Source organism: Sminthopsis crassicaudata, chromosome 3 (genome assembly GCF_048593235.1).
Source record: "Sminthopsis crassicaudata isolate SCR6 chromosome 3, ASM4859323v1, whole genome shotgun sequence".
Classification (NCBI taxonomy): domain Eukaryota; kingdom Metazoa; phylum Chordata; class Mammalia; order Dasyuromorphia; family Dasyuridae; genus Sminthopsis; species Sminthopsis crassicaudata.
The window spans coordinates 452551795-452576634 of record NC_133619.1 but is presented as its reverse complement, the minus strand read 5'-3'; positions in this window follow the sequence as shown (position 1 = coordinate 452576634).

Below are 24840 nucleotides of genomic sequence, written 5' to 3'. Positions count from 1 at the left end.
ACCACGGAATATAGTGGCTAAGCTGCAGAATTTCCACACAAAGGAGAAAATCCTGCAAGCAGCTAGAAAAAAGCAATTTAAATACCAAGGTGCCACAATAAGGGTCACCCAAGATCTGGCTGCCTCCACATTAAAAGATAGAAGGGCCTGGAACCTGATATTCCATAAGGCAAAAGATCAAGGACTGCAACCAAGAATGAACTACCCAGCTAAGTTTAGCATCTTTTTCCATGGAAGAAGATGGTCATTCAATGAAACAGAGGAATTCTATATGTTTCTAAGAAAAAAACCAGACTTAAACAAAAAATTTGATCTACATCCACAAGACTGAAGAGAAACAGAAAAAGGTACACAGAACCCTTGAGAACTGTAACTCTGTTGTGGGTATATAAAAAATACTCAAGGATAATTTGATTTTACAGATATAAAAGAAAAAAAGGGGGGTGTAGTAAAGGGAAGGAGGTCGGTTCAGAAAAAGGGGAAGGAGTGATAAAAAGAGGGAAACTACATCCCAGGAAGAGGCATAGAAAATACACCATATCTGAGGGAACTTAGTGAGGGGGAGAATCATTGTGTGAATCTTACTCTCATCAGGAGAGGCTCAAAGAGTAAATAATTAACATATTTGTTTTTCAGAGAATTTTCTCTCACCTCATTAAAAGGGGGGAGAGGAAAAGGGAAAAGGAAAAGGAGAATAAGTGAAGGGACTTGGAGGGAGGGCGGAGGGATCCTAAAAAAAAAAAAAGAGGGAGGGTTGCGCGTCACAAGGGGGGGTCTGTAAATTAAATATCGGGGAGGGGGATCAGGGGGGTCAAGGGAAAAAAGCATAATCTGGGGATAATACGATGGCAGGAAATACAGAATTAGTAATTTTAACTGTAAATGTAAATGGGATGAACGATCCCATCAAACGGAGACGGATAGCAGATTGGATCAAAAAGCAGAACCCTACAATATGTTGCCTACAGGAAACACACTTAAAGCAGGGAGATACATACAGAATAAAGGTAAAAGGTTGGAACAGAGCCTATTATGCTTCAGGTAAAGCCAAAAAAGCAGGGGTAGCTATCCTTATCTCAGATCAAGCAAAAGCAGAAGTAGATCTCCTTAAAAAAGATAAGGAAAGAAACTATATCCTGCTGAAAGGTAGCATAAATAATGAAGCCATATCAATACTAAACATATATGCACCAAGTGGTATAGCATCTAACTTTCTAAAGGAAAAGTTAAGAGAACTGCAAGAAGAAATAGACAGTAAAACTATAATAGTGGGAGATCTCAACCTTGCACTCTCAGATTTAGACAAATCAAACCACAAAACAAACAAGAAAGAAATTAAAAAAGTAAATAGAATATTAGAAAAACTAGGTATGATAGACCTTTGGAGAAAACTAAATGGCAATAGAAAGGAATATACTTTCTTCTCAGCAGTTCATGGATCCTATACAAAAATTGACCATATATTAGGATATAAAGATCTCAAAATTAAATGTAGGAAGGCAGAAATAATAAATGCCTTCTTCTCAGATCACAATGCAATAAAAGCTACATTCAGTAAAAAGTTAGGGGTAAATAGACCAAAAAGTAATTGGAAACTGAATAATCTCATCTTAAAGAATGACTGGGTGAAAGAGCAAATTATAGAAACAATTAACAATTTCACCCAAGATAATGATAATGATGAGACATCATATCAAAATCTTTGGGATGCAGCTAAAGCAGTAATAAGGGGAAATTTTATATCTTTAGAGGCTTATTTGAAGAAAATTGAGAAAGAGAAGATTAACGAATTGGGCTTACAACTTAAAAGGCTAGAAAAAGACCAAATTATAAACCCCCAACCAAAAATTAAACTTGAAATACAAAAATTAAAAGGAGAAATCAATAAAATTGAAAGTAAAAAAACTATTGAATTAATAAAACCAAGAGTTGGTTTTATGAAAAAGCCAATAAAATAGATAAACCTTTGGTAAATTTGATCAAAAAATAGAAAGAGGAAAATCAAATTGATAGTCTTACAAATGAAAAGGGGGATCTTTCCACCAATGAAGAGGAAATTAGAGAAATAATAAGGAGTTACTTTGCCCAACTTTATGCCAATAAATTTGATAACTTAAGTGAAATGGATGACTTCCTCCAAAAATATAGGCTCCCTAGATTAACAGAGGAGAAGATAAATTGCTTAAATAGTCCCATTTCAGAAAAAGAAATAGAACAAGCTATTAATCAACTCCCCAGGAAAAAATCCCCAGGGCCAGATGGATTCACATGTGAATTCTACCAAACATTTAAAGAACAATTAGCCCCAATGTTATATAAATTATTTGAAAAAATAGGGGATGAAGGAGTCCTACCAAACTCCTTTTATGACACAGACATGGTACTGATACCTAAACCAGGTCGATCGAAAACTGAGAAAGAAAATTATAGACCAATCTCCTTAATGAATATTGATGCTAAAATCTTAAATAAGATATTAGCAAAAAGACTTCAGAAAATCATCTCCAAGATAATACACTATGATCAAGTAGGATTTATTCCAGGAATGCAGGGCTGGTTTAATATTAGGAAAACTATTAATATAATTGACCATATTAATAATCAAATTAATAAGAACCATATGATCATCTCAATAGATGCAGAAAAAGCATTTGACAAAATCCAACATCCATTCCTACTAAAAACTCTTGAGAGTATAGGAATAAATGGACTATTCCTTAGAATAATCAGGAGCATATATTTAAGACCTTCAGTAAGCATTATATGCAATAGAAATAAACTGCAACCTTTTCCAGTAAGATCAGGAGTGAAACAAGGTTGCCCACTATCACCATTACTATTCAATATAGTACTAGAAACGCTAGCCTCGGCAATAAGAGCCGAGAAAGAGATTCAAGGAATTAGAGTAGGAAATGAGGAAATCAAACTATCACTTTTTGCAGATGACATGATGGTATACTTAGAGAACCCCAAAGACTCTGCTAAAAAGCTACTAGAAATAATTCAAAATTTCAGCAAAGTGGCAGGATACAAAATAAATCCACATAAATCCTCGGCATTTTTATATATCACTAACAAAATGCAACAGCAAGAGATACAAAGAGAAATTCCATTCCAAACAAATGTTGAGAGTATAAAATATTTGGGAATCCATCTACCAAAGAAAAGTCAGGAATTATATGAGAAAAATTACAAAACACTTGCCACAAAAATAAAATCAGATTTAAATAATTGGAAAGACATTCAGTGCTCTTGGATAGGCCGAGCGAATATAATAAAGATGACAATACTCCCCAAACTAATCTATTTATTTAGTGCTATACCAATCAGACTCCCAAGAAACTATTTCAATGACCTAGAAAAAATAACAACAAAATTCATATGGAAGAATAAAAGGTCGAGAATTGCAAGGGAACTAATGAAAAAAAACTCAGAGGAAGGTGGTCTAAGTGTACCTGAGCTAAAGCTATATTATATAGCAGCAGTCACCAAAACCATTTGGTACTGGCTAAGAAATAGACCAGTCGATCAGTGGAACAGATTAGATACAAAGGACAAAAAAGGGTACATCTATAGCAATCTAATCTTTGACAAACCCAAAGATACCAACATTAGGGACAAAAATTCATTATTCAGAAGAAACTGTTGGGAAAACTGGAAATTAGTATGGCCGAAATTAGATATGGATCCACACTTAACACCATATACCAAGATAAGATCAAAATGGATCCATGATTTAGGCATAAAGAGGGAGATAATAAATAGATTAGAGGAACAGAGGATAATCTACCTCTCAGACTTGTGGAGGAGGAAGGAATTTATGACTAGAGGAGAACTAGAGATCATTATTGATCAAAAAATAGAAGATTTTGATTACATCAAACTAAAAAGTTTCTGTACAAATAATACTAATCCAAACAAGATTAGAAGGGAAGTAACAAATTGGGAAAATATTTTTAAAAACAAAGGTTCTGACAAAGGTCTCATTTCCAAAATATATAGAGAACTGACCCTAATTTATAAGAAACTGAACCATTCTCCAATTGATAAATGGTCAAAGGATATGAACAGACAATTCTCAGAGGAAGAAATTGAAACTATATCCACTCACATGAAAGAGTGTTCCAAATCACTACTGATCAGAGAAATGCAAATTAAGACCACTCTGAGATACCACTACACACCTGTCAGATTGGCTAAGATGACAGGAACAAATAATGATGAATGTTGGAGGGGATGTGGGGAAACTGGGACACTAATACATTGCTGGTGGAGTTGCGAAAGAATCCAGCCATTCTGGAGAGCAATCTGGAATTATGCCCAAAAAGTTATCAAACTGTGCATACCCTTTGACCCAGCAGCGCTACTACTGGGATTATATCCCAAAGAAATACTAAAGAGCGGAAAGAGTCATATATGTGCCAAAATGTTTGTGGCAGCTCTTTTTATTGTAGCTAGAAACTGGAAGATGAATAGATGTCCATCAGTTGGAGAATGGTTGGGTAAATTGTGGTATATGAAGGTTATGGAATATTATTGCTCTGTAAGAAATGACCAGCAGGAGGAATACAGAGAGGCCTGGAGAGACTTAAATCAACTGATGCTGAGTGAAATGAGCAGAACCAGAAGATCACTGTACACTTCAACAACAATACTGTATGAGGATGTATTCTGATGGAAGTGGAAATCTTCAACATAAAGAAGATCCAACTCACTTCCAGTTGATCAATGATGGACAGAGGTAGCTACACCCAGAGAAGAAACACTGGGAAGTGAATGTAAATTGTTAGCACTAATATCTGTCTGCCCAGGTTGCATGTACCTTCGGATTCTAATGTTTATTGTGTAACAAGAAAATGATATTCACACACATGTAAACTATATTGTAACACATGTAAAATGTATGGGATTGCCTGTCATCGGGGGGAGGGAATAGAGAGAGGGGGGGTAATTTGGAAAAATGAATACAAGGGATAATATTATAAAAAATATATATATATATAATAAAAAAAATTAAAAAAAAAAAGAAAATTAACAAAACCAAAAAAAAAAATTTAGTATTTCAAGTTTGATTTTTATTTGGGAGTTTTTAATTTGGTCTTTTTCTAGCTTTTTACATTGCAGGCCCAATTCATTAATCTTCTCTTTCTCTATTTTGTTCAAATCAGCCTCTAAAGATATAAAATTTCCCCTTATTACCACTTTAGCTGCATCCCACAGATTTTGGTATGATGTCTCATCATTGTCATTATCTTGGGTGAAATTATTAATTGTTTCTAAAATTTGCTGTTTCACCCAGTCATTCTTTAAGATGAGATTATTCAGTTTCCAATTACTTTTTGGTCTATTTACTCCTAACTTCTTATTGAATGTAGTTTTTATTGCATTGTGATCTGAAAAGAAGGAATTTACTATTTCTTCCTTCCTGCATTTAATTTTGAGATCTTTATGTCCTATGCCCAGCCAATGCGTCCCGTGGGGCATGGATATCAGCAGCTGATATGAAAAGCCTCTGTGCTCAAACTGGAAGTGTCTGCCTGGAAACCCTGGTCCCTATTTCAAAGGTTCTGCTTCTCTGTCACTTCTGTGGCTGTGTTCCACAGCATCAGGCCAAGACTGGCACTATGTGGATTAGATATTGCCTCAGGCTGTGTCCCAGCTGTTCAGGCTCTTTATTACCCGAAGGTGAAGCCTGGACAGCAGAAAGAGGCTGCACAGCCGTGCAGAGATCTGTTAGGTCACTTCCCAATTAGGGTGGTTCTAGTATCTGGCTTTATATTTTAAAGTGGCTTGATTTCTCTTCTGAACTGCTGTTTTATAAGCAGAGAAGAGCTAATAGCCTGTTCCAAATTCCTCTATTTCAGTGGCTTCTCTGATCCCAGAGTTGTCTCCAGCCTGATTAGCATAGTGTGCTAGTACCTAACCATCTGTCCTGGCCTTTCTTCTTCCTCCCCTTGGAACTGACCTTTTCTGTAGAGACTCCAGATTCTCTTCAGCTGGTAAGTCATGCTTTTAATACTTGTGGTTTCTATCAGTCCAGCATTATTTTTTAGGCTGATTTAACTAATTGGTAATGAGGGAAAAAGGGTGCTTACAGATTTGCGTATATCTTCTCTGCCATCTTGGCTCTTCCCCCTCACTATCCAAATTTTCCCACATCTCCTCCTTTCAACATTCGTCATTATCTTTTTCTGTATCTTAGCTAATCTGAGAAGTGTGTAATGATATCTTAGAGTTGGATATGACCTGTATCTTAAGAAGATCATTTCAATGGTTGGACAGAGAAATAGATACAGATAATATAGATTAAATATAGATATCTGTAGCCCAATTGCTCTTCAATTCCACTATATCCACTATATCAATTTGGTGACTTGAAGTAGATATCCTTGACAAATTTCCAACTCAGCATATCCAAAAGTCAACTCATTTCCTTTTTCCTCAAACTTTTCCTTCTTTCAAACCTACCCATTTCTGTTTAAGTTAACACTATCATTACACTCTCCCAGGTTCATAACCTCAGCCTTATCCTGCATATCTCATCTTTACCTCACAATTTCAATCAATGACTCAGGAAAACCTTGCTATTTTTCCTTTTTCCCTCGTCTCTTTTTTTTTTAGTTCTTCTCACATAGGCAAACATGTAAGTTTACACTATCATCACACATTTCCCTGTTGTCACTCTCCATCCTCCATACTGCTGCCAGATTTTCCTTAAGGGCTTATCTAACCATGACATTCTAATGCTTAATCAACTCCAATGGTTTATAATTGCCTCTAAGATAAAATATAAACTCTTCTCATTAGTTTTTAAAATCTTTCATAACCTAATATTAATATATGTCTATTCTCATGGATATTATTCTCTTTCCTTCCATCTTTTATTTCTGGTTCTGATATATGATACTTTATCTCTGTCTCTATAGTATGGTGCTTCATTTCTCATCACTGCATTTATACATTGCTTGTCCCCATGTTTTTATAATAACCCACAACTATCTCTACCTCATTGAGTCCCCTTTATTCCTTTAAATACAGATCAGGAATCAACATATCAAATGATCAAGCATCATTTAAATGATTAGACAGTTTGTCCAAACTTCATGTCCTCTCACACCTCTGTAAAATGGGAATTTTACATAAAAAGTAAAACAACTTTATGTATTTCTGTGCTATAGGATACCAATAACCCAAAAAAGGTATAAACAAAACCTTAACCTTTACTGCACCCATTGAGCATCTCTTTACCCAAATGGTCATCACATTCCCAGGAGTATGGCTATAAGCCAACCTACACATTTGCAACAGAACTCAATTCTGTATCCTTAAATTCCTCCCTTCCTCCCAATACCAGAAGATCTGAACTATAGAAATACACTGAGCAGAAATTTGTTCAGATTATTGTATCAGCTGATCATTTTCTTGCCTCAATAGAATTTAGCCAATGAATAGAAAAATAAATGTAAAAAGAGCTGAACACTTGCAAATGTGGCTATATGGCAATTTACCATGCCTGAGAGAAAGAATATAACATTGTGCAAGGGTAGTTTGGTCCCTCATCCCATTTGGCATAAACTAAGGCTGACAACCTGAGAATTACCCAGAGTGGGTAGGGTAAAGTGACTAAGATGCTTTGAGATCCAGCTCCCAGAGAAATTACTTCTAAAAGGGAGGAAATCATAAAAAGGGGGGAAATAAAAAGGAGGAAGATTGAAGTTACACTCTCAAGAGGAAGAAAATTCACCTTTCTCAGGAGGAGATACATCAACAGGAAAGATGTCAATAGTAGAAGGGAATATGTCTTTTAGTAGAGATAAAAGAGTTCAAACATCTATGAATATAAAAGAAAGAAGCACAGAAGTAACTTAAAGACTATAGAACTCACAGAAGAACATGATGGTTAAGAAAACAAAACAAAACAAGATAAAACAAACAACAAAAACCAAAAGACTGAACAACATAGTGCAAAAATTAATATAATAAAATTTCTCAGATTTTTATGAACATAGAAAATAAAGTAACAATTGAAAGAATATGTTGATCACCTCTATGAAAAAGAAGGAAAAAAATCTATATTAGCAATGTGATTAAACAACCAAAATTTTTTGAATCACCAGAAGAAAGACATTAAACATAAGGAATTAAAAATTTTAATAGCACAAGAAAATAATCCACAAGGAACATCGTAGGGAAGTGAATTATTTATTTGGGAGGGCAAAAAAGTTAAACTGCTGCATTTAGCTCAAAATGAAAATATGAACCTATCCATAAATAAAAAGATGGTGATTCAATTAAGAAAAAAATGGAACATTAGATGGAAAAATAGACTTTAAGAATTTATTTGCTTCTCAAATACCCCAGCAACAGAAATACAAGAAAAGTAAGTGAATATAGCAAATAAAACAAGAGTCAAAATAAAACAGTTATAGAAAAATCATTAAGAGATTTATTCATAAATATGAGTAGGAAAAAGTGAAAGCAGAAATTAAATGAAAGAGATGGTGGTGAGAAACAGGCCTGAAAAGTCATGTATAAAATATCACAATACCTATCAATTTGTAAATGGGATGTTGCAAAAAAAAGGGAAGGAGAAGAAGAAGATAGGGTGGATTATGTCATGTACTCTAACCATATCAAAGGCTAACAATGAAGAGAAAAAAAAAAATTCCCCATACGAGAATGGGTGAGAGTGTAAAGAGATGGACTGCAAAAAGGTGAAAGAAAAGAGGAAAAGTCTTGTTTAGGGGTGGGAGGAATTATTATTGATGAATGTATTGGGAAAGGGAAATGTTCTATAAAGAGAGAAAGCTACTTATGGCTTAAATAATTTGGAGCTTAGAAAGACTACTCATCTTGCCTCAGAAGTAAAAAAAAAAAAAAAAAAAGCTTCTTGGGGCAACTGACATCTAGGGGAGTTAAAGGGCATGAAACAACTAAAGATATTTTAGGTCAAAAGGGGGGAAATTATCAAGTGGTGGGTAAAGGTCAAATAGTCACATAATCAGGGCATAGAAAAAAATCCTTTCATAGGACAATATTCTCTTTGTCACCTGTAGGAGTTGGTATTTCTAAGGCTGAGGCAGAAAAGAAAAAAAGGGAGGCTAGGGACTAGATATTCAAGACCACAACATAGAAACAATTTAGAAGGAATCCAAATTAGATTTTTAGAAGCTTTAATTCCAAGAAAAATGTAATCAATAAAAAAGTCAATAAATAAGAAGGCAAGTAACAAGAAGTAAGGTGATAAATGTTTGCAGTAATCAGAAAGAAAAGTTAAATGATAAAAAATGAAGGAGAAAAATAATTTTAGGAAAAACACAGAAAATTAGAATTTTAAAATGAAGGAACAAAGAACATAAAGATGAAGTTTTAAAAAAAAGATTTTACTTGACTAACAAAGAGGAGGGGAAAAGGGGGAAGAATTAGTTAGCTAAGCAAGAAAATAAATAATTAATAAATAAAACTTTGAAATTAAGGAAATTAGTAAAAATAATAGGAGGGTCTTGAGGGAGGAAGACAGATGATGGATATAGGGTTTCCTTAAAATGGATTAAACTAAAAAAATAGAAAAGAAATAATATAGTATTTATAGAGTATGAGGGAAAATTCTTATTTCTGAAAAAATAATATTAGAGATTAAAAAAGTAAATATAAATCTAATTCACAATTTTAAATGTGAATGAAATAAACAATCTGATAAAAGAAAAAAAAAGAGTGACAGATTAAATAAAAAACCAAAATTCTACAAAAGACAGAATGAAAGTTAAATTTTAAAAATTAAGATATATGAAGTGCATAAAAAGCAAGTGTTATAAGCATTTTATTAGGAAAAAATAGCAAATATAAAAACAGATAAATAAGGGAACTTCATTATGCTGAAAAGGAACCATATACAACCAACCAATATCAATTCTAAACTTTATACACCAAAAGACTTAACATTTAAATGTTTAAAAAATAATAAAATTACAAGAACACAGAGATAGAAATACAAAAATGATAGATTTAATAACCCTCTGTAAGTGATGAATAAGTCTAACAAAAATATAAACAAAAGGAAAAATAGAGAACTGAATAAATTGTTGGAGAAACTAAAGCTAAAAGATTTACGATATCTTCTCAGTAGTAATACTAAAAAAAGATACTTATTTCTCAGATTTATATGTGACTTTTTCAAAAAATGGATTATTTATTAGGGCAGAGAGATACTGCAAACAAATATAAAAAAGGTGTAAATACTAAATATATTCATTATAGACTCAGAAAACAATAATCAAAGAGGACAACAAAAGCCTCAAATCCTAATGGAGGCTTAACAATAAAAGTCTAAATAATAAATGATTCAAAGAACAAACCACAAAAAACAACAATAGTTATGTTAAAGAAAATTATACTTCTCAAACCATGTATTAAAATTATTGGAATATAGCTAAAGCAGTCATTGGAGAAGGAAAACATATCTTTACAAACATGTATTAACAAAATAGTTAAAGGGAAGATTAATGAACTAAATATATATGTATTTACAAAATTAGAAAGCCAACAAATAAAAACAAAAACAACAATAAGAAGAGAAGAGTGGACATTATAAGTTGGAAATAAGTAGATAAACAATAAACAAAACCCTATGGAAATGATAAACTAAAACTAAAAGAAGATTCTTCAAAATAACTTCTAAAATAACAAACTTTTAGCCATTATGATTAAAAAGAAGTTTGCAAAAACCTCATTGAATAGCCAATGAACAAGATTAATTCAGAACAAAACCATAAGAAATGGGAAGAAGAATTAGAACCTATTATGTCCAGTTATATATTAACACAGTCATAAAAAACTTTCAAAATATTTTAATCAACCAAATAAATAGATAAAATATAGATCTTAAATAACTTACCACCCTTAAATAGAAGTCATTCTAAAGGAACTACTGATTGGAAAAACAAACAAAAACAAGACTCCTGATGAATTGTTTTAAATTAAAAAAACTTAGTGTCCATACTGTAAAAATTATTCTCAAAAATAGAGAAAGAAAGGAAATTGCCAGAATCCTTTTATAAGACAAATGCAATAGATACTTTAACAAAGGAAAGACAAAGTTCAGAAAGAGAACTACAGATATCATTAGTAAATAGCTATAATAAATAAATACAATCCTGTCAAACAGATTTCAGCTATCTTTCCAAGAATTGATTATGACAAAATAATATTTATACAAAAGATGCAAAATTTATTCAAGATTAGAAAAGCAACCAACATAACTAATCATACCCTGTTCATCCTATAACATTATGTCAATATTAAATTCATACCTTCTCAATAAACCCTACATCTGGGGACCTTGCCTCCCCCTTATTGGTAAAGACATGAAATAGAATATCTGAAGGCTCTCCCTCTTTATTTACCATTTCCCTCAATGTTTTGCTTTTTAGTTTTTGTTTACGTGTCACCTTACTTCATTAAATTATAAGCTCCTTGAAGGGAGAGACTGTCATTTGGCATTCTTTGTATTAGCATATCTTAGCATAGCATCTGACATATTAAGTATTTATCAAATGTCTATTGATTATTTGTGATTTAGTAACTTAAAAAAATTTACAAACTATAGACATAGAGAAAACTTTTGAGTATTACAAAATATATATCTAAAACTAAAAGCAATCACTCCCATACAGTGAGGATATACTAAAATCCTTTCTAATAAATAAGGTGGAGAAGCCAGGATGCCAGGTCTCTCCATTACTATTTAATCTAGTTCAGGAAAACTGGCAATAGCAATAAGACAATGGAAAGAAATTAAAAACATAAAGATAGATAAAGAGCTATCTGATCATAATATGATGGTTGTCATAGAGAATCAGAAAATAATAATTTAGATTATTAATAACTTCAGCAAAGTTGCAGGTAACAAAATGAACACTCAAAAATCTGTTGCAATTTTATACAATAAAAACAAAATCTGAAGCAATAATAGAGAAATTCTATTCAGTGTTCATGCCTAGGTCCTACCAACATAATATGAATTACAATATTACTTAAGAAAATTTAGGTTTTTAACATTATATTGATCAAATTATCAAAAGGATTCTATTTAGAACTTGATAAAATAATAACAAAACTATTTTTACTATTAGATTTTGTTATTAGTCTAGGTAAAATTATATCTAGCCTAACAAGGGAAATGTTGAAAAGACAGGAATAAAGATTGGGTAGAACTTCCAGACTTCAAACTATATTATAAAATAGCAGTTTATACTGGTCTAGAGGTAGATCAATAGAACAGACTCTTAGATAATGAGAAATCAGAAACAAAGAAATTCCACAATATAGTATTCAATAAAGCAGAAAATATAAATTACTTAGTATAGAGCTCAGTACTTGATAATAAATCTTGTAAAAACTGAAAACCAGTCCTGCTGAAATTAGGTTTAAATAAACATTTCACACAAATTGATTAGTCAGGTAAATATTTAGTAAGCACCCACTATGTGTCAGTACTGTAGCAAAACTTTAGGGGTATAAAAAAAGGAAAAGAACATTTCCTTTTCTTGAGAAACATAATGTAAATAGAAAGAAAATATGTAAGCAACTATGTACAAACAAGACACATATAGGATAAATAAGAACTAACCAATTGATGATAGAAATAAATCAATTGAAGATGCAAAGCATTTGACAAAATCCAACATTCATTCTTACTAAAATCACTTAAGAGTATAGGAAGAAATGGATTATTCCTTAAAATTATCAGGAGCATATATTTAAAACCATCAGTAAACATCATATGTAATGGCAATAAACGGGAACCTTTCCCAGTAAGATCAGGAGTGAAACAAGGTTGCCCACTATCACCATTACTATTCAATATTGTGTTAGAAATGCTAGCCTCAGCAATAAGAATCGAGAACGAGATTAAAGGAATTAGAATAGGTAATGAGGAAATAAAACTATCACTCTTTGCAGATGATATGATGGTATACTTAGAGAACCTCAAATATTCTGCTAAAAAGCTATTAGAAATAATTCATAACTTTAGCAAAGTTGCAGACTATAAAATAAATCCACATAAATCCTCAGCACTTTTATACATTACCAACATAATCCAACAGAAAGAAATACAAAGAGAAATTCCATTCAAAATAACTATTGATAGTATAAAATATTTGGGAATCTATCTACCAAAGGAAAGTCAGGAATTATATGAGCAAAATTACAAAAGACTTGCCACAAAAATAAAGTCAGATTTAAATAATTAGAAAAATATTAAGTGCTTTTGGATAGGCTGAATGAATATAATAAAGATGACAATACTCCATAAACTAATCTATTTATTTAGTGCTATACCAATCAGACCGAGAAAAAATAACAACAAAATTCATATGGAAGAACAAAAGGTCGAGAATTTCAAGGGAATTAATGAAAAAAAAATCAAATGAAGGTGGCCAAGCGGTACCTGATCTAAAACTATATTATAAAACAGTACTCACCAAAACTATTTAGTATTGGCTAAGAAATAGACTAATTGATCAGTGGAATAATCTGGGTTCAAAGGACAAGATAGGGAATAAATATAACAACTTAGTGTTTGACAAACCCAAAGATCCCAACTTTTGGGATAAGAATTTATTATTTGACAAAAATTTGCTGGAAAAACTCGAAATTAGTATGATAGAAACTAGGCAATGACCCATATTTAACACCACATACTAAGATAAGATCAAAATGGGTCCATGATTTAGGCATAAAGAACAAGATCATAAATAAATTAGAGGAACATAGGATAATTTCCCTCTCAGACTTGTGGAAGAGGAAGGAATTTGTGACCAAAGGAGAACTAGAGATCATTATTGGTCACAAAATAGAAAATTTTGATTACATAAAATTAAAAAGCTTTTGTACAAACAAAAGTAATGCAAACAAGATTAGAAGGGAAGTTACAAACTGGGAAAACATTTTTACAGTTAAAGGTTTTGATAAAGGCCTCATCTCCAAAATATACAGAGAATTGACTCTAATTTATAAGAAATCAAGCCATTCTCCAATTGATAAATGGTCAAAGGATATGAACAGACAATTTTCAGATGATGAAATTGAAACTATTTCCACTCATATGAAAGAGTGTTCCAAATCACTATTGGTCAGATAAATGCAAATTAAGACAACTTTGAGATACCACTACACACCTACCTGTCAGATTGGCTAAGATGACAGAAAAAATAATGATGAATGTTGGAGGGGATGTGGGAAAACTGGGACACTCTTGCACTGTTGGTGGAGTTGTGAAAGAAGCCAACCATTCTGGAGAGCAATCTGGAATTATGCCCAAAAAGTTATCAAAATGTGCATACTCTTTGAACCAGCAGTGATACTACTGGGCTTATATCCCAAAGAAATACCAAAGAAGGGAAAGGACCTGTATGTGCCAAAATTTTATGGCAGCCCTTTTTGTAGTGGCTAGAAACTGGAAAATGAATGGATGCCCATCAATTGGAGAATGGTTGGGTAAATTATGGTATATAAATGTTATGGAATATTATTGTTTTGTAAGAAATGACCAACAAGAGAAATACAGAGAGGCTTGGAGAGACTTACATGAACTGATGCTGACTGAAATGAGCAGAACCAGGAGATCATTATACACTTCAACAACAATACTATATGAGGATGTATTCTGATGGAAGTGGATATCTTCAAAAAAGAGAAAATCTATCTCAGATCCAATTGATCAATTATGGACAGAATCAGCTACACCCAGAGAAAGAACACTGGGAAATGAGTGTAAATTGTTTGCATTTTTGTTTTTCTTCCCAGGTTATTTTTACCTTCTGAATCTATTTCTTCCTTAGCAACAACAACAACAACAACAACAACAACAACAACAACAACAACAACAACAAAATTCAGTTCTGCACACATACATTGTATTTATGAAGTACTATAACATATTTAATATGTATGGGAATGCCTGCCATCCAGGGGAGGAAATGCAGGGAAGGAGGGGAAAATTCGTATCAGAAGGGAGTGCAAAAGGATAATGCTGTAAAAAATTACCTATGCATATGTACTGTCCAAAAAAGTTATAATTATAAAATTAATAAAAAAACAAAAAATAAAGTTATCAATCTAAGATCCTAATTATAAAAAAGAAATAAAGCAATTGAATTAAGAAGGATTGGGAAAGGCTTCCTGTAGAAGAGAGAGTAGACACTGTAAGCTAAAAAAGTCAACAAAAAAATTGTAATAGGCAGTGCTGGATGTGTTGTGAGGAGATGGGCATACTTGTGATGGAGCTATAAATAACCATTTTGGAAAGCAACTTGGAGCTATACAAAGTGAGCATGCAATGCCCATTCCTTTAGACCCTTCTGTACTTATATATAGCAGGAGGCCACTGATAAGAAATCCAAAGCACACTACAACATTAATAGGAGCACTTTTGGTAATAGCACACACTTTTTTTGGGGGAAAATAGGTATTTATTAATTCTGGGAATGACTAAACTAATTGTGGTAGATGGAATGGAGTAAATATTGTAAAAATATTGTAAAAATGACAAATTTTAATAGACTTCAGACTCAGAATTCTACGCATTGCCTCATTTTGCCTCTGACCTTTTTTTCTTTTTCTTTTTTTTTTTCTTTTATTACAGTGACATAATCAGGCACATTTCAGGTGTTGTTTTGCAAACACAAAATGTTTAAATTTTTAATCCTTCTAACTTGCCTTGTCTCCCTTTCCCCAGATAACTATGATTTCTCCTGAATTGAAGATGAGAAGAAAAGTTGTAATTATTGTGATGTACTAAGGCAACAAAAACATTTTTAGTTGAAGTTCTATTAAAATGTGATATTGTTTTGTTTCTACCCACTTCATATTACACTAGGGTAGACAAAAGGCCCAGAATTCTGAAAAAAAAATTTCCCCTCATCAACCTAATTCAGTTCCTCAGATCATTAATCTTTTTTATGAGTTTCAAGAGCTTGGAGAATTTTCAAAATAGCCTTGTTGTTTCTCAGAGCAGGAGCCAGGACCTTTTGCTGCAATGACATGCTTGTCAGACACCAGAGCAGGGAAACAAAAGTCCTCATCTTCTTGACTAGGAAGTAAGCTGAAAATAGACTAACAAGACATTTTCCACCTGGACAATGTGGCCTTAGGGAGACACTTAAAATGTAGATTATCTATCAAGACCTTATAAACATAAATTTAAATCATCATTGTCATCATTCATCATTATTTACTGCAGGTAATAGAAGACACATTCAAATCCCAATAATGTTAATAAGTTACAAAATTCAATCATTTTACTGTCTCCACCTGTGTAATAATGTACTAACTGCTAAATATAAAAGAATAATAACAAGGTGACCTTACAGGCCCTATTTTTATCTGAATAACATCTCATAGAGTATCATGATAAAATGATAAACCCACATAAATCTTCATTTCTATATATTATCAACAAAGCCCAGAAGCAAGATATAGAAAGAGAGGGACCATTTAAAAGATTTGTAGATAACATAAAATACTTGGAAATCTACCTCCCAAGACAAAGCCAGAACTATATGAACACAATTATAGAACACTTTTCATACAAATAGATCTAAACAATTATAAGAATATCAAGTGTTCAAAGGTGGACTGAGCTAATGTCATAAAAATGACAATTCTACCTAAAGTAGTCTAGTCATTTAGTGTCATATCAATCAAACTGTCAAAAATTATTTTATAGAGCTAGAAAATATAATAACTCATTTGGATGAACAAAAATCAATAGTATCAAGGGAATTAATGGGAAAAATTCAAAGGAAGGTCACCTAGCTATACCAAATCTAAAACAATAAAATGGCTGTTATCAACATCATTTGATCTAACTGAGAAGTAGAGTAGTGGATCAATGAAATAGGTTAGCTTCACAAGACACGATAGTCAATGATTATAGTTAAATCTAGTGTTTGATAAGAACTCAGTATTTGACAAAAATTGATGGGAAAACTGGAAAATAGTGTGGTAGAAACTAGGCATTGACCAATATTTAGTACCCAACACCAAGATAAGGTTGAAATGGGTTGATGATTTAGGCATAAAGGGTCTTAGTATAAGCAAATTAGGAGAGCATGGAATGTACCTCTCAGATCTGTGGAGAAGGAAGGGATTTATGGCCAAAGAAGAACTAGAGAACATTTTGACATGAAAAAAATGTTTAGTTTTGATTACATTGAATTAATCAGTTTTTGCACAAACAAAACCAATGCAGCCAATATTAAAAGGAAAGCAGAAGACTGGTGGGGAAATTATATTCCTGATTTTTCTGATGAAGGCCTCATTTCTAAAAAATATAGAAAAATAACTCAAATTTGTGGAAATATTAGAAATTAAGATAACCCTGAGGTACCACTTCACACTTCTTAGATTGGCTAAGATTACAGGAAAAATGATGATTAATGTTCAAGAGGATGTAGGAGTTGTGAACTGGTCCAAGCATTCTGAAAACAATTTGGAACAAAGCTCCAAAGACTATCAAACTGTGCATACCTTTTGATCTAGCAGTGTCTCTACTGGATCAGTAATCAAAAGAAATAATAAAAAAGGAAAAAAGGACCCATTTGTGCATAAATGTTTATAGTATCCCTTTTTGTAATGCCAAGAAACTAGAAACTGAGTGGATGCTCCTAAGATGGGTAATGGCTGAATTAATTTGGTGTATGAATGTAATGGAATATTATTGTTCTATAAGAAATGTTCAGCAGGGTGATTTCAGAAAGGTCTGGAGAAATTTACATTAACTGAAGTGAGTAGAACCAAAAGTACATTATACACAGCAACAATAAGATTTTGTGATGATTAACTGTAATGGACTTGGCAATTTTCAACAATGAGTTGATTCAAGGTAATTACAATAGACTTGTGATGAAAAGAGCTATCTCTATCCAGAGAGAGGACTATGGGGACTGAATGTGGAGCAAGTCATATTATTTGGAACACAAAGTTTTATAAAAATGAATATTGAAAACTATCTTTGCACACATTTGGAAAAATAAAATACTATTTAAAATTATGTTGATGAATATATTTATGCAATCATTGTAAGTGATTCTTCCATTTCCTTCTCTCAACTCTTGAATCTACTCTTAACAAATTCCAATCTCCTGTTTGAATCAAATGTAAAGAAAGGTTAGTGCTTGCTTCTAGAGCAAAACTAAAAAAAGTTGCAGAAGGAAAATTTAAAAGTGGAATTAAAAGGTTCATATCTTTCAATTTGGCTAGTAATACACACAGTCAACCTTCTTTTGACTCTTCTTAGGCATTAAAAAACTTCTTCAAGTGGTCTTCCTTCCCTATTACTCAGTGTTCTGACACTCCCAGAGAATGGTGTAATTAAATTGTGTCAACACTGCATGTTTCTTTGATATCAGTGTGGTTAGTGAAATGTGATTTTTAAACAATGCAAACAATCCCAGGATGCTATATTAGGGAAACAATTTTGCTGAGACCATAAAAAAGAACAAAAGTCAGTATCTGAATATCTGTCTTAAAATATTTAGGACTTTGAATGCTAGTTTTTCCAAAATAAGCCTTTTTACCTGAAAACAATGTTTTAAATGCATAAGGTATCAAAAAATTGTTAGGGCAAATTTGAAAATTTGCAAACTTACTAAGGAAATAAAGATCTCTAATTTGTGGATCATGAGAAAGATCTAGTTAGGTAAATAACAACTATTCCCATGTCTGCAGAGTATAAACTAAGCATTTTAGGAAGTTAATTGTTTCAGACTACTGTTTATAAAGTTATAACTACAGGAAACCCTCTATATCTTGAAACTTGACTAATTTAGGTTCTCAAATAACAAAATTTTCTTTCTATAATCTTACTTTTTGAAAAAAAGAAATCATATGAAAGTAGGTATATATCAGCAATTTATTAAATAAGTTTCCAATATGTCAAAGAATGTTAAAGCTATAAATTTTAGGTCAATCTAATCTGATACATTTCTAGTCACATCAAAGTTTCAAATCAATCTTCTGTACTTTTTACAGCTGTGCTATGGTGCTACAGGTCATTGGTATTTACAATGGTTAAGTTTAGATAAGATCCTACAAAGAGGTGGGGCGGAGCCAAGATTGTGGAGAAGCTAGACAGAACTTTCTAAGCTCTCTAATTCCCTTTCTACCAAGTATTTAATTCAGCCTCAAAAACAGTGCTTGACTGGTAAAACCCATGAAGATTGGAAATACAAAAACTTACCAGTGGAAGAGAATCTGGAATATCGCCAGAAAAGGTTTGAACTGAGGTGGCGGGAGCAGACCAGTGCAGAGCAGGGAGAGAAATGGGAGTGAGGCGGCATCTGTGGTGGGAAGGTTTACACAGAGCTCTCTGCTGTAGCCTGACTGCTTTGCTTTGGTGGCAGAGTAGGGGATCAGCAGAGAAGTTGGAGCCTGGGGTAGTGGATATGCTGAGGGATGCCAAAGCCCAAGAGACTCTAGCTGTGCCCACCTAGGACTGGAAGTGACCCAGCACAGACCATAACACAGCTCTTTGTGGCATTCGGCAGTGAAGGGCTTGTGGGGGGAGGGGCAGTCACACACAGCAGGGGCACAACCCAGGGCAGCCTTTCATCTCTATAGTGAGAAGCTCTGTGGGAGATAGTGGAATTTCTCCAGCCCAACTGCACTCCCCAGGCAGGGACACTTCTGGTAAGGTAAGAAACAGGACGATTGCAAATACTCAAAGTGACCATTTGTGGGAGGGCAGTGATACCTTTGCTCCTTAACTACTAGCCCCAATGTGGTCACTAATCCTCACAACGGGGCTTCTAACAGGGCACTTACACAGCCCAGCTAGTGATACCCAGGCATAATCACTTCCCCATGGAGTTCTTCCCAGAGCCCTCCCGTAGCTCAGCTGTTCCTTGCAGCCCATTGAGAGGGCAAATACTGCCCATAAACCCATCCTCACTCTGCAGAGGAAGCTGGTAATCTCCTTGCCCTGAGGGCAGACCCTGAAGGTTTTAAAAAATGAGCAAAAAAAATGAAGAAAACGATTGAAAGCTTCTATGCAGAAAAAAAGAGCTGGTTTCCAAACCTGAGGAGGCTAATAGCAGACAGCTTCCAGACAATTCTCCAAATAAAGCTCTCCTAGAAGAAACTATTAAAAATCTGAAGAGAGAATTAGAAGAAAAATGGGGAAAGGAAAGAGAAGCTATGCTAGAGAATAATAATGTCCTAAAATGTGAATTAGAAAAGGTAAACAACTTCCTGAAATATGAATTGGAAAAGGTAAAGAATTCACAATAAGTGCAGGGAAACAGAATTAAGGAGTTGGAAAAGGTAAAGAAATCACAGGAAAGTGGGATCTGTGAATTGGAAAAGATAAAGAATTCCCAAGAAAGTAGGATTTGTGAATTGGAAAAAGAAAACAACTCACTAAAAAACAAACTTAGTGAAATGGAAAAAAATTCCATGGAGCAAAACAACTCATTTAAAAACTAAATTGGACACATACAAAAAGAAGTTTAAAAAGCTAATGAAGAAAATAACAAATTAAAAATCAGAACTGAACAAATAGAAATGCATGATTCATTGAGACACCAAGAATCAGTCAAGCAGAGCCAAAAAAATGAAAATCTGCAGAAAAAAATGTCAGCTATCTACCTGCCAAAACAACAGACCTGGAAAATTGATCTAGGAGAGACAATTTGAGGATTATTGGACTTCCCAAAAATTATGATGAAAAAAAAGTCTAGATACTATTTTATAGGAAATCATCAAAGAGAACTGCCCAGAGATAATAGAACCAGAAGGTAAAATAGACATTGAAAGAATTTATCGAACACCTTCTGAAAAAGACCCCCCCAAAACAAACAAACAAACAAACAAACAAACAAACAAAAAAACTCCACGGAATATTGTGGCCAGATTTCAGAACTATCAGACTAAAGAAAAAATATTAAAAGTAGCCAGGAAAAAACAATTCAAATACCAAGGTGCCACAATAAGGGTCACTAAAGATCTGGCTGCCTCTACATTAAAGGATCAAAGAGCCTGGAATCTGATATTCAGAAAGGCAAGAGAACTGGAATGCAGCCAAGAATAAACTACCCAGCTAAGTTGAGCATTTCCTTCCATGGAAGAAGATGGATATTTAATGAAACAGATGAATTCCATGTTTCTAAGTAAAAAACCAGATCTAAAGAAAAAAATTGATCTCCAATCGTAGGACTCAAGAGAAGCAGAAAAAGGAAAAAGGGACTCTTGAGAACTGTATTTCTGTTGTGGATATAAATTAAGACTACATGTATAATTTGATTTTAAGGATATAACAAAAAAAAAAGGGAAATAGAAATGGAAAGAGGATACTGTAAGAAAAAGGGGAAAGGGGAGGTAAAAAGAGGGAAACTACATCCCACAAAGAGGCAAAGATAAACTATCATATCTGAGTGAAACTAGAGAGGGGGAGAAACATTGTGTGAACCTTACTCCCATCAGAATTGGCTCAAAGAGAAAATAATTAACATATTAGTTTTACAGAAAATTCTTTCTCACCTCATTAAAAAGAGGGAAAGGAAAGGGGAAAAGGAAAAGAGCAATAAGGAAAGGGAATAAGAAAGGGAAAGGGATTTAAAGGGAAGAGGAAGGGACATTAAAGAAGGAGGGTTGTGTGACGCAAGTGGGGCTCATAAGTTTAATACTGGAGAAGGGGTTCGGTGGGGATAAGGGAAAAAAGCATAATCAGGGGATATTATGATGGCAGGAAATACAGAATTAGTAATTTTAACTGTAAATGTGAATGGGATCAACTCTCCCATTAAGCGGAGGCGGATAGCAGACTGGATCAAAAGTCAGAACCCTACAATATGTTGTTTACAGGAAACACATTTAAAGCAGGGAATACAGAGTAAAAGTAAAAGGCTGGAGCAGAATCTATTATACTTCAAGTGAAGTCAAAAAAGCAGGGGTAGCCATCCTTATCTCAGATCAAGTAAAAGCCAAAATTGATCTAATTAAAAGAGATAAGGAAGGAAACTATATCCTGCTAAAGGGTAGCATAGACAATGAAGCAATTTCAATACTAAACATATATGCACCAAGTGGTATAACATCTAACTTCCTAAAGGAGAAGTTAAGAGAGTTGCAAGAAGAAATAGACAGCAAAACTATAATAGTGGGAGATCTCAGCCTTGCACTCTCAGAATTAGATAAATCAAACCACAAAACAAATAAGAAAGAAATTAAAGAGGTAAATCAAATATTAGGAAATTTAGGTATGATAGATCTTTGGAGAAAACTGAATGGCGATAGAAAGGAATATACTTTCTTCTCAGCAGTTCATGGATCCTACACAAAAATTGACCATATATTAGGACATAAAGATCTCAAAATTAAATGCAGGAAGGAAGAAATAGTAAAGGCTTTCTTTTCAGATCACAATGTAATAAAAACTACATTCACCAAAAAGTTATGGGTAAGTACATCAAATCATAATTGGAAACTAAATAATCTCATCTTAAAGAATGATTGGGTGAAACAGCAAATTATAGACACAATTAATAATTTCACTCAAGATAATGACAATGATGAAACATCATACCAAAATTTGTGGGATGCAGCTAAAGCAGTAATAAGGGGAAATTTTATATCTTTGGAGGCTTACTTGAAGAAAATAGAGAAAGAGAAATCAATGAATTGGACTTGCAACTTAAGAAGCTAGAAAATGACCAAATTAAAACCCCCCAATCAAATACAAAATTTGAAATACTAAAATTAAAAGGAGAAATGAATAATATTGAAAGTAAAAATACTATTGAACTAATAAATAAAACTAAGAGTTGGTTTTATGAATAAACCAACAAAATAGATAAACCTTTGGTAAACCTGATTATAAAAAGGAGAGAGGAAAATCAAATTGTTAATCTTAAAAATGAAAAGGGGGAGCTATCCACCAAATGAGGAGGAAGTTAGAGAAATAATGAGTTACTTTGCCCAACTTTATGCCAATAAATTTGATAACCTAAGTGAAATGGAGGACTACCTCCAAAATTATAGGCTTTCCAGATTAACAGAGGAGGAAGTAAATTGCTTAAATAGTCCCATTTCAGAAAAAAGAAATGGAGCAAGCTATTAATCAACTCCCTAATAAAAAATTTCCAGGACCAGATGGATTCATAGGTGAACTCTACCAAACATTCAAAGAACAATTAGCTCCAATGTTATATAAACTATTAGAAAAAAGATGGAATGAAAGAGTCCTACCAAATTCCTTTTATGACACAGACATGGTACTGATAACCAAACCAGGTAGGTTGAAAACAGAGAAAGAAAACTATAGACAAATTCCCCTAGTGAATATTGATGCTAAAATCTTAAATAAGATATTAGCAAAAAGACTTCAGATAATCATCCCCAGGATAATACATGATGCTCAAGTAGGATTTATATCAGGAATGCAGGATTGGTTCAATATTAGGAAAACTATCAGTATAATTGACCATATTAATAATCAAATTAACAAAAATCATATGATCATCTCGATAGATGCAGAAAAAGCATTTGATAAAATCCAACATCCATTCCTATTCAAAAACTTGAGAGTATAGGAATAAATGGACTTTTCCTTAAGATATTCAGTAGCATGTATTTAAAACCATCAATAAGCATCATATGTAATGGAGAAAGATTGAAATCATTCCCATTAAGATCAGGGGTGAAACAAGGTTGTCCACTATCACTATTACTATTCAATAATGTATTAGAAATGCTAGTTTTGGCAATAAGAGTGGAGAAAGAGATTAAAGGAATTAGAGTAGGTAATGAGTAAACCAAATTATCACTCTTTGCTGATGATATGATGGTATACTTAGAGAACCCCAAAGATTCAACTAAAAAGCTATTAGAAATAATCCACACCTTTAGCAAAGTTGCAGGATACAAAATAAATCCACATAAATCATCAGCATTCCTATATATCACTAACAAAGTCCAACAGTTAGAGTTACAGAGAGAAATTCCATTTAAAGTAACTACTGATAGTTTAAAATATTTAGGAATCTATTTGCCAAGGGAAAATCAGAAACTAGATGAACAAAACTACAAAACACTTTCCACACAAATTAAGTGCGATCTAACCAATTGGAAAAATATTAAATGCTCTTGGATAGGGTGAGCAAATATAATAAAGATGACACTACTATCTAAACTAATCTATTTATTTAGCGCTATACCAATCAGACTCCCCAAAAACTATTTTAATGACTTAGAAAAAATAACAACAAAGTTCATATGGAAAAACAAAAAGTCAAGAATTTCAAGGGAATTAATGAAAAAAAAAATCAAATGAAGCTGCCCTAGCTGTACCAGACCTAAAATTATATTATAAAGCAGTGGTTACCAAAACCATTTAGTATTGACTAAGAAATAGACTAGCTGATCAGTGGAATAGGTTAGGTCCAAAGGATAAAATAATTAATAACTCTAACAACCTAGTGTTTGAAAAACCCAAGGACCTCAGCCTTTGGGATAAGAATACAATGTTTGACAAAAATTGCTGGGAAAATTGGAAATTAATATGGCATAAAGTAGGACTGATCCACATTTAACACCATACACCAAGGTCAGGTCAAAATGGATTCATAACCTAGGAATAAAGAATGAGATTATAAATAAATTAGAGGAATATAGGATATTTTACCTCTCAGACCTATAGAAGAGGAATGAATTCATGACCAAAGAAGAACTAGAGATTATTATTTATCACAAAATGGAAAGCTTTGATTATATCAAATTGAAAAGTTTCTGTACAAACAAAATCAATGCAGATAAGATTAGAAGGGAAACAATAAACTGGGA